Source organism: Periplaneta americana, chromosome 13 (genome assembly GCF_040183065.1).
Source record: "Periplaneta americana isolate PAMFEO1 chromosome 13, P.americana_PAMFEO1_priV1, whole genome shotgun sequence".
Classification (NCBI taxonomy): Eukaryota; Metazoa; Arthropoda; class Insecta; order Blattodea; family Blattidae; genus Periplaneta; species Periplaneta americana.
In genome coordinates, this window is record NC_091129.1 from 105386983 (window position 1) to 105398957 (window position 11975).

Consider the following 11975-nt stretch of genomic DNA (forward strand, 5'->3'; position numbering starts at 1 on the left):
TGTTAATACAGGGAGCTGTTATCGTTTAGATAAATGAATAAAATTATTATTATTATTATTATTATTATTATTATTATTATTATTATTATTATTATTATTATTATTATTATTATTGAAAGAGCTAACAACACAATAAAATTTAATTTATGGATATCTAGATTATGTCTTTGCCAAAATAATTGAGGAATAGTTTCTCTGGCTCTTATCATAAGGTCTATTACTTTAATTTTTCTAAGTTTATATTTTTACAAATAATAGGGAATGGTGGGCCCATAAATACTTTTTCTTCCTTTGTCAACATCATCAGATTGACTGCTGTAACTTTCAGAGCGAATATTTGGGTCGACCACTAAGCCAATATCAGAATTGCTTTTATATGTCAATATATCAATTCTTCTATTGCTTTCATTTTCTGCCAAAGAGTGAAACAAAATATGAGTTATTCTTATATAGGTTACTGATTGATTGTAATGAAATCTTAATATATTTATTACAAATAGTGAAACGAAAATAAGAGACTTTCCTTCATTAATAAATGAATATTGAAGCGTTACTTTTATCAATTACGCACCTGAATAAAATTACACTTATACTAAATAATATCACCTCTAAATAGTTGTGGCTGTCTCTTATTTCTTTAAAATTCAGTGGATACCTGCCCACAATCGCCCCCTTCCTTTCCGGCAACGCCTCTGATAGAAATCTTCTTTAAAAATTCTAAACGAATGGGGAGGGGAAACGCAGTGGAGTTTGGTGTGGATGTAACTCCACGAAATAGCCGCCACAATTGAATTGCGAGCCTTAGAAACGTATTTTTTAGTTATTCGGTTGTCTGAAGTAAGAGAGAGGGAAGCCGTTGTCAGAACCAGTATAAAATAATAAAGAAATAATTAATAAGTACCCATCATGCAATATATTACTAATTATTATGATTATTATTCCCTTCTACGTATTAAAATGCACTCCCATTCCCGATGTAGAGGTGGAATTGTCTGAAACATCGAAACGAAGGCACTGGAGGTAAAAAAAGAAGAAAAAGAAACAAATGGAGGAGGAGTAGAAAGGAACCATAGCTTTTTAATTAACATCACCAAATATGTAAGAAAAAGAAAAGAAATAAAAAGCCGGGGGACTGGTAAGAGAAAAAAGATCACGCCAACATAGTCACGCTACTCTTCCACAGCGGCCGCTCGGGATATCGGTACTGTAATGCAGAGCCGCTAGAGATACTGGGCCGTAGATAGAAAGAACCTCTGATGATGATGGCTATTAATTATAGTTTCGTCAGTAGAGGCGCTGCAGTGCCGTGGTAATAAGCTCCCTGTTCTACACATACAGGCCTCCTCTACCACCTAACCCCACCCACTATCATTCGTAACCCCCCTCCACCAGTAATCAAAGTGGCACATCTATTGTATGAAATCCCACGCAATAATAATAAAATCTACTACCTCAGGTAGGATATGCTACGTGGGCATTTCCCATTGATAAAACATCGTGTAATACGGTGCTCAACAAACAAGCTCGTGAGTTATTATGCTACAGGGAGTTAAAAAATGTAGTTCACATCAGGCGGAAGAATTTGTAAGTTCGTAATTTAAAGATATACTCAGAGTTTATTGTTCTCATTCCCTGCATCTATATAAAATTGTAAATATATAACTTTTTAAAACAAATTTTCACAACAACAATGTACTTTTTCGACTGATAATTAGTCAATATTGTTACTAGCTAGCAGATTTATAGATAGTATAGATTAGGCCTACATTGATTGAACGGGTTATTTTTAAGTAAGTCATTTTACGACGCTGTATCAACATCTCAGGTTATTTAGCGTCTGAATGAGATTAAGGTGGTAATGCTGGTGAAAAGAGTCCGGGGTCCAGCACCGATAGTTACCCAGCATTTGTTCATATTGGGTTGAGGGAAACTCTCGGAAAGAAACCTCAACCGGGTAAATGGTACCAACCGGGAATCGAACCTGGGCCACCTGATTTTGCGGCCAGACACGCCAACAGTTACTCCACAGGTACGGACTTTGAACGGGTTACATCAGCTTTTTGTCTATGCGGATGACGTGAATATGTTAGAAAATAATCCACAAACGATTAGAGAAAACACGGACATTTTACTTGAAGCAAGTAAAGCGATAGGTTTGGAAGTAAATCCCGAAAAGACAAAGTATATGATTATGTCTCGTGACCAGAATATTGTACGAAATGGAAACATAAGTCCACGCCTGTGGAGTAACGGTTAGCACGTCTAGCCGCGAAACCAGGTGGCCCGGGTTCGATTTCCGGTCGGGACAACTTACCTGGTTGAGGTTTTTTCAGGGGTTTTCCCTCAACCCAATATGAGCAAATGCTGGGTACCTTACGGTGTTGGATTCCGGACTCATTTCATCGGCATTATCACCTTCATCTCATTCAGACGCTAAATAACCAAAGCTGTTGATAAAGCGTCGTAAAATAACCTACTAAAATAAAAATGGAAATATAAAAATTTTAGATTTATCATTCAAAAAGGTGGAAAAATTGAAATATCTTGGAGCAACAGTAACAAATAAAAATGACACTCGGGAGGAAATTAAACGCAGAATAAATATCGGAAATGCCTGTTATTATTCGGTTGAGAAGCTTTTGTCATCTAGTCTGGTGCCAAAAATCTTAAAGTTAGAATTATAGTCATCTTACCGGTTGTTCTGTATGGTTGTGCAACTTTGAGAGAGGAACAGAGATTAAGTGTGTTTGAGAATAAGATTCTTATGAAAATATTTGGGGCTAAGAGGGATGAAGTTCCAGAAGAATGGAGAAGGTTTACACAACGCAGAACTGCACGCATTGTATTCTTCACCTGACATAATTGGAAACATTAAATCCAGACGTTTGAGATGGGCAGGACATATAGCACGTATGGGCGAATCCAGAAATGCATATAGAGTGTTAGTTGGGAGGCCGCGGCCGGCCGGCTGGAGGGAAAAAGACCTTTGGGGAAGCCGAGATGTAGAGGGTAGGATAATATTAAAATGAATTTGAGTGAAGTGGGATATGATTGCAGAGACTGGATTAGTCTTGCTTAGGATAAGGACCAATGGCAGGCTTATGTGAGGGCGGAAAATAACCTCCGAGTTTCTTAAAAGCCATTTGTAAGTAAGTATTATTCCTTATTAGTAATGCCGCTGATATTATAAATAATATTAATTCAAAATTGAATAAGACTCGAGTAAGACAATCATTATTTTGAAAAGTACAATTTAAAAAGCAGGGCGCTCCCAAGTTGCAAAAAAAAGTATCGGGACGGCACTCTGGCAGGACTACAACCCTGATGAACACATAATCTATAATTAAAATTAGCTACAAAACTTATAGTTGGTAGTAGGCCTAACCCTTGCGGTTATTGAGTGTACGTATTACAGATGGTATGTTCAAAAAATCTATATAGGCAAAGCACTGATGGAGACTGTCTATGCTATAACAGTCTAGTATGCACAATGATTTTGATTGAAAAATAAAAGTCTTGGCACTTGATATAGAATTCTTAAGAAGAAACGGTCTAGTATGGGCAATGATTTTGATTGAAAAATAAAAGTCTTGGCACTTGATATAGAATTCTTAAGAAGAAACGGTCTAGTATGGACAATGATTTTGATTGAAAAATAAAAGTCTTGGCACTTGATATAGAATTTTTAAGAAGAAACGGTCTAGTATGGGCAATGATTTTGATTGAAAAATAAAAGTCTTGGCACTTGATATAGAATTCTTAAGAAGAAACGGTCTAGTATGGACAATGATTTTGATTGAAAAATAAAAGTCTTGGCACTTGATATAGAATTTTTAAGAAGAAACGGTCTAGTATGGGCAAAGATTTTGATTGAAAAATAAAAGTCTTGGCACTTGATATAGAATTCTTAAGAAGAAACAGTCTAGTATGGACAATGATTTTGATTGAAAAATAAAAGTCTTGGCACTTGATATAGAATTTTTAAGAAGAAACAGTCTAGTATGGACAATGATTTTGATTGAAAAATAAAAGTCTTGGCACTTGATATAGAATTCTTAAGAAAAAACGGTCTATTATGGGCAATGATTTTGATTGAAAAATAAAAGTCTTGGCACTTGATATAGAATTCTTAAGAAGAAACGGTCTAGTATGGACAATGATTTTGATTGAAAAATAAAAGTCTTGGCACTTGATATAGAATTTTTAAGAAGAAACAGTCTAGTATGGACAATGATTTTGATTGAAAAATAAAAGTCTTGGCACTTGATATAGAATTTTTAAGAAGAAACAGTCTAGTATGGACAATGATTTTGATTGAAAAATAAAAGTCTTGGCACTTGATATAGAATTTTTAAGAAGAAACAGTCTAGTATGGACAATGATTTTGATTGAAAAATAAAACTCTTGGCACTTGATACAGAATTTTTAAGAAGAAACAGTCGAGTATGGACAATGATTTTGACTGAAAAATAAAAGTCTTGGCACTTGATACAGAATTTTTAAGAAGAAACAGTCTAGTATGGACAATGATTTTGATTGAAAAATAAAACTCTTGGCACTTGATACAGAATTTTTAAGAAGAAACAGTCGAGTATGGACAATGATTTTGATTGAAAAATAAAAGTCTTGGCACTTGATATAGAATTTTTAAGAAGAAACAGTCTAGTATGGACAATGATTTTGATTGAAAAATAAAAGTCTTGGCACTTGATATAGAATTCTTAAGAAGAAACGGTCTAGTATGGGCAATGATTTTGATTGAAAAATAAAAGTCTTGGCACTTGATATAGAATTCTTAAGAAGAAACGGTCTAGTATGGGCAATGATTTTGATTGAAAAATAAAAGTCTTGGCACTTGATATAGAATTCTTAAGAAGAAACGGTCTAGTATGGACAATGATTTTGATTGAAAAATAAAAGTCTTGGCACTTGATATAGAATTTTTAAGAAGAAACAGTCTAGTATGGACAATGATTTTGATTGAAAAATAAAAGTCTTGGCACTTGATATAGAATTTTTAAGAAGAAACAGTCTAGTATGGACAATGATTTTGATTGAAAAATAAAAGTCTTGGCACTTGATATAGAATTTTTAAGAAGAAACAGTCTAGTATGGACAATGATTTTGAATGAAAAATAAAAGTCTTGGCACTTGATATAGAATTCTTAAGAAGAAACGGTCTAGTATGGGCAATGATTTTGATTGAAAAATAAAAGTCTTGGCACATGATATAGAATTCTTAAGAAGAAACGGTCTAGTATGGGCAATGATTTTGATTGAAAAATAAAAGTCTTGGCACTTGATATAGAATTCTTAAGAAGAAACGGTCTAGTATGGACAATGATTTTGATTGAAAAATAAAAGTCTTGGCACTTGATATAGAATTTTTAAGAAGAAACAGTCTAGTATGGACAATGATTTTGATTGAAAAATAAAAGTCTTGGCACTTGATATAGAATTCTTAAGAAGAAACGGTCTAGTATGGGCAATGATTTTGATTGAAAAATAAAAGTCTTGGCACTTGATATAGAATTCTTAAGAAGAAACGGTCTAGTATGGGCAATGATTTTGATTGAAAAATAAAAGTCTTGGCACTTGATATAGAATTCTTAAGAAGAAACGGTCTAGTATGGACAATGATTTTGATTGAAAAATAAAAGTCTTGGCACATGATATAGAATTTTTAAGAAGAAACAGTCTAGTATGGACAATGATTTTGACTGAAAAATAAAAGTCTTGGCACTTGATATAGAATTTTTAAGAAGAAACAGTCTAGTATGGACAATGATTTTGATTGAAAAATAAAAGTCTTGGCACTTGATATAGAATTCTTAAGAAGAAACGGTCTAGTATGGGCAATGATTTTGATTGAAAAATAAAAGTCTTGGCACTTGATATAGAATTCTTAATAAGAAACGGTCTAGTATGGGCAATGATTTTGATTGAAAAATAAAAGTCTTGGCACTTGATATAGAATTCTTAAGAAGAAACGGTCTAGTATGGGCAATGATTTTGATTGAAAAATAAAAGTCTTGGCTCTTGATATAGAATTCTTAAGAAGAAACGGTCTAGTATGGACAATGATTTTGATTGAAAAATAAAAGTCTTGGCACTTGATATAGAATTTTTAAAGAAACAGTCTAGTATGGACAATGATTTTGATTGAAAAATAAAAGTCTTGGCACTTGATATAGAATTTTTAAGAAGAAACAGTCTAGTATGGACAATGATTTTGATTGAAAAATAAAAGTCTTGGCACTTGATATAGAATTCTTAAGAAGAAACGGTCTAGTATGGGCAATGATTTTGATTGAAAAATAAAAATCTTGGCACTTGATACAGAAATTTTAAGAAGTAACAGTCTAGTATGGACAATGATTTTGATTGAAAAATAAAAGTCTTGGCACTTTATATAGAAATTTTAAGAAGAAACAATCTAGTATTGACAATGATTTTGACTGAAAAATAAAACTCTTGGCGCTGGATACAGAATTTTTAAGGAGAAACAGTCTAGTATGGACAATGATTTTGATTGAAAAATAAAACTCTTGGCATTTGATACAGAATTTTTAAGAAGAAACAGTCTAGTATGGACAATGATTTTGATTGAAAAATAAAACTCTTGGCACTTGATACAGAATTTTTAAGAAGAAACAGTCGAGTATGGACAATGATTTTGACTGAAAAATAAAACTCTTGGCACTTGATACAGAATTTTTAAGAAGAAACAGTCTAGTATGGACAATGATTTTGACTGAAAAATAAAACTCTTGGCACTTGATACAGAATTTTTAACAAGAAACAGTCTAGTATGGACAATGATTTTGATTGAAAAATAAAACTCTTGGCACTTGATACAGAATTTTTAAGAAGAAACAGTCGAGTATGGACAATGATTTTGACTGAAAAATAAAACTCTTGGCACTTCATACAGAATTTTTAAGAAGAAACAGTCTAGTATGGACAATGATTTTGATTGAAAAATAAAACTCTTGGCACTTGATATAGAATTTTTAAGAAGAAACAGTCTAGTATGGACAATGATTTTGACTGAAAAATAAAACTCTTGGCACTTGATATAGAATTCTTAAGAAGAAACGGTCTAGTATGGGCAATGATTTTGATTGAAAAATAAAAGTCTTGGCACTTGATATAGAATTCTTAAGAAGAAACGGTCTAGTATGGGCAATGATTTTGATTGAAAAATAAAAGTCTTGGCACTTGATATAGAATTCTTAAGAAGAAACGGTCTAGTATGGACAATGATTTTGATTGAAAAATAAAAGTCTTGGCACTTGATATAGAATTTTTAAGAAGAAACAGTCTAGTATGGACAATGATTTTGATTGAAAAATAAAAGTCTTGGCACTTGATATAGAATTTTTAAGAAGAAACAGTCTAGTATGGACAATGATTTTGATTGAAAAATAAAAGTCTTGGCACTTGATATAGAATTTTTAAGAAGAAACAGTCTAGTATGGACAATGATTTTGAATGAAAAATAAAAGTCTTGGCACTTGATATAGAATTCTTAAGAAGAAACGGTCTAGTATGGGCAATGATTTTGATTGAAAAATAAAAGTCTTGGCACATGATATAGAATTCTTAAGAAGAAACGGTCTAGTATGGGCAATGATTTTGATTGAAAAATAAAAGTCTTGGCACTTGATATAGAATTCTTAAGAAGAAACGGTCTAGTATGGACAATGATTTTGATTGAAAAATAAAAGTCTTGGCACTTGATATAGAATTTTTAAGAAGAAACAGTCTAGTATGGACAATGATTTTGATTGAAAAATAAAAGTCTTGGCACTTGATATAGAATTCTTAAGAAGAAACGGTCTAGTATGGGCAATGATTTTGATTGAAAAATAAAAGTCTTGGCACTTGATATAGAATTCTTAAGAAGAAACGGTCTAGTATGGGCAATGATTTTGATTGAAAAATAAAAGTCTTGGCACTTGATATAGAATTCTTAAGAAGAAACGGTCTAGTATGGACAATGATTTTGATTGAAAAATAAAAGTCTTGGCACATGATATAGAATTTTTAAGAAGAAACAGTCTAGTATGGACAATGATTTTGACTGAAAAATAAAAGTCTTGGCACTTGATATAGAATTTTTAAGAAGAAACAGTCTAGTATGGACAATGATTTTGATTGAAAAATAAAAGTCTTGGCACTTGATATAGAATTCTTAAGAAGAAACGGTCTAGTATGGGCAATGATTTTGATTGAAAAATAAAAGTCTTGGCACTTGATATAGAATTCTTAATAAGAAACGGTCTAGTATGGGCAATGATTTTGATTGAAAAATAAAAGTCTTGGCACTTGATATAGAATTCTTAAGAAGAAACGGTCTAGTATGGGCAATGATTTTGATTGAAAAATAAAAGTCTTGGCTCTTGATATAGAATTCTTAAGAAGAAACGGTCTAGTATGGACAATGATTTTGATTGAAAAATAAAAGTCTTGGCACTTGATATAGAATTTTTAAAGAAACAGTCTAGTATGGACAATGATTTTGATTGAAAAATAAAAGTCTTGGCACTTGATATAGAATTTTTAAGAAGAAACAGTCTAGTATGGACAATGATTTTGATTGAAAAATAAAAGTCTTGGCACTTGATATAGAATTCTTAAGAAGAAACGGTCTAGTATGGGCAATGATTTTGATTGAAAAATAAAAATCTTGGCACTTGATACAGAAATTTTAAGAAGAAACAGTCTAGTATGGACAATGATTTTGATTGAAAAATAAAAGTCTTGGCACTTTATATAGAAATTTTAAGAAGAAACAATCTAGTATTGACAATGATTTTGACTGAAAAATAAAACTCTTGGCGCTGGATACAGAATTTTTAAGGAGAAACAGTCTAGTATGGACAATGATTTTGATTGAAAAATAAAACTCTTGGCATTTGATACAGAATTTTTAAGAAGAAACAGTCTAGTATGGACAATGATTTTGATTGAAAAATAAAACTCTTGGCACTTGATACAGAATTTTTAAGAAGAAACAGTCGAGTATGGACAATGATTTTGACTGAAAAATAAAACTCTTGGCACTTGATACAGAATTTTTAAGAAGAAACAGTCTAGTATGGACAATGATTTTGACTGAAAAATAAAACTCTTGGCACTTGATACAGAATTTTTAACAAGAAACAGTCTAGTATGGACAATGATTTTGATTGAAAAATAAAACTCTTGGCACTTGATACAGAATTTTTAAGAAGAAACAGTCGAGTATGGACAATGATTTTGACTGAAAAATAAAACTCTTGGCACTTCATACAGAATTTTTAAGAAGAAACAGTCTAGTATGGACAATGATTTTGATTGAAAAATAAAACTCTTGGCACTTGATATAGAATTTTTAAGAAGAAACAGTCTAGTATGGACAATGATTTTGACTGAAAAATAAAAGTCTTGGCACTTAATATAGAATTTTAAGAAGAAACAGTCTAGTATGGACAATTATTTTGATTGAAAAATAAAAGTCTTGGCACTTGATATAGAATTTTTAAGAAGAAACAGTGTAATATGGGCAATGATTTTGATTGAAAAATAAAAGTCTTGGCACTTGATATAGAATTTTTAAGAATAAACAGACTAGTATGGACAATGATTTTCATTGAAAAATAAAACTCTTGGCACTTGATATAGAATTTTTAAGGAGAAATTATAGGGTGTCGTGATTACAAAGATTAAGGAATGAAGAGCTAAGGAGACGATTGAATCTGAAGAGACTGTAATTGATCATATAGAGAAAAAGGAACTGAGCTGGTTTGAACATCCTATGAGAATGGAAAGACAGCGGTGTCCTAAGAGAATGTTCCAGTGGAATTCCAGACGGCATAGGACTACGGGGCACACCAAGGAGAAAATGGTTTGAAGGCATCAGAAGGGCTATGATTGCCAGGGATCTTCATGAGAAAGATGTTCTAGATAGATGTGGCGATTAGGAACAGGAAGGCGGCAGCAGCTGCATAACCCCTGATATATACGAGGTCAGACAATAAAGTAATGAGATTTCCTCCCACCTGATTAGGCAACTCTGCAGCCTCCTACCAGAGATAAGTTTCAGCTTGGTCCTTCCTCCACCCGAATTCCAACTGGCACCACTCTGCAAGCCATAAGTGTGGAGTAACTGCTTGATTAGTGGAGTTGTGTGTTTGCTCCTCGTCAGTAGAATGAAATGGCATAATATCGCGCTTGTGTGAAACTCGGTGAAAATGCCATGACAACGTATGGAAACCTTCAGCAAGCCTTTGGAAATGAAGTGATGTGAAGAGCGCAAGATTTCCGATGGCATAAAATATTTGCCGAGTGCATAAGCAACGCTGAAAATGAACATCAACTCCACGGACAGATGACAACATTGTACGAACTGACAGGCGATTAACAGTCATGATGATAGCACAAGAATCGAACATGAATCGGGAAACTGTTCGCCTCATTCTAACTGAAGTTCTGGCATGAGAAATATTTGTGCAGAAATGGTTACAAAAAACTCCTTGGGCAACAGCGAGATGAACGGAAAAATATGGTTGCTAATTTGTTTCAACACTGCCGCAACCTCCATATTCACAAGGCTTGCTTCATGCGATTTCTTCTTATTTCCAAAAGGGAAGTCAATTGTAAAGGGACGCCATTTTCAAACAACAGAAGACGTCCAAAAAGTCGTAACCGAGGCATTAAACAGTATCTCAAAAGATGAGTTTCACAGCTGCTACCAGCAGTGGCAACACGTTGAAATAAGTGTGTGCAGTCTCAAGGAAACTACTTTGAAGTTGATCAAATTGCATGTCCTTAAAAAAAAATTAGTAAAAGTGCTCTTTTAAACCAGCCTCATTACTTTATTGTCCGACCTTGTATGTTCAAAATTATGTCCTCCAGTTTTGTTACTATTGTGCTTGAAACTGGAAGGGTTAACGAATTATATTAAACTTGTATATCTATGGTACGCGGTAGAAAGGGCAAAATGGTAATTTTTAGTTATGGCCTCCATGTGAATAAGAAAATACTACTTCAAATGGTATAAAATGCACATGTCTATTCTCTTTCATAATGATTTAGAGCGTCAGATTTTCAACTATCATAATGCTATTGGTCATCATTTCAAACTTTAATTTTGCTCTACGGAAAACGTGTAATTTATTACTTTTGCTCTTTTTACCCTGCACCATGGGTATGTTTTGATGACAATAATTATTTATTTATTTCTTCCTGTAACCACTACAGGTTGCCATTGATAAAGAGTACCATGATACAAAAAATAGAATAAATGCCTTGAGCCGCTCAGTGATACATTGTTGTTAGAGTGAAAAATAACAATTTCAATTAGATTGAAACACATGATAATAAACGAAGTAACGTCAAGAAGATGCGAATTAAAGTCATGGTCCATATGTATGATGCCTGAAAATAGCTATTGATCCTTTGAGTGTTGCAATTGTTAGATCTCTTAAAATATCTTTATGCAGGCCAAAAGATTTACAGAAGTCGACTAGGAACCGGGGTATGGTCTCACGGGCTCCTATCATTAGTCCCGTAATGACAATGGATTCCAGATTATATTTGTCCTTATAAAAACTTATGGAACGTTCATATATATTCCTTTTTTCCTTGTGTACGTCTTCTGGCTGATGTTCTTGCGATTCGAATCTCACAGTAGGGTCTATGATGTAACCTTCAAGAGAGGGAGGTTTAAATGCAGTTATGTCGATTCTTCGATTATTGCCGTCACTGGATATGCCGTGTACTTCTTCATATATTGAATAACCTTTGTTACTTAAGGCAGTTGCTATTATAGATCTTAATGAATGATGCAGCGCATTTCGTAGTTCACCGTGTGGACAGGACCCCAAGACATGGGCAAGGGTTTCAATCTCCTTGTCGTAACGTCGACAGAGATTACTGCCCGAAGACCTGCCAGGTACAGTACGCACAGTTGAAACATTCGCATTCAT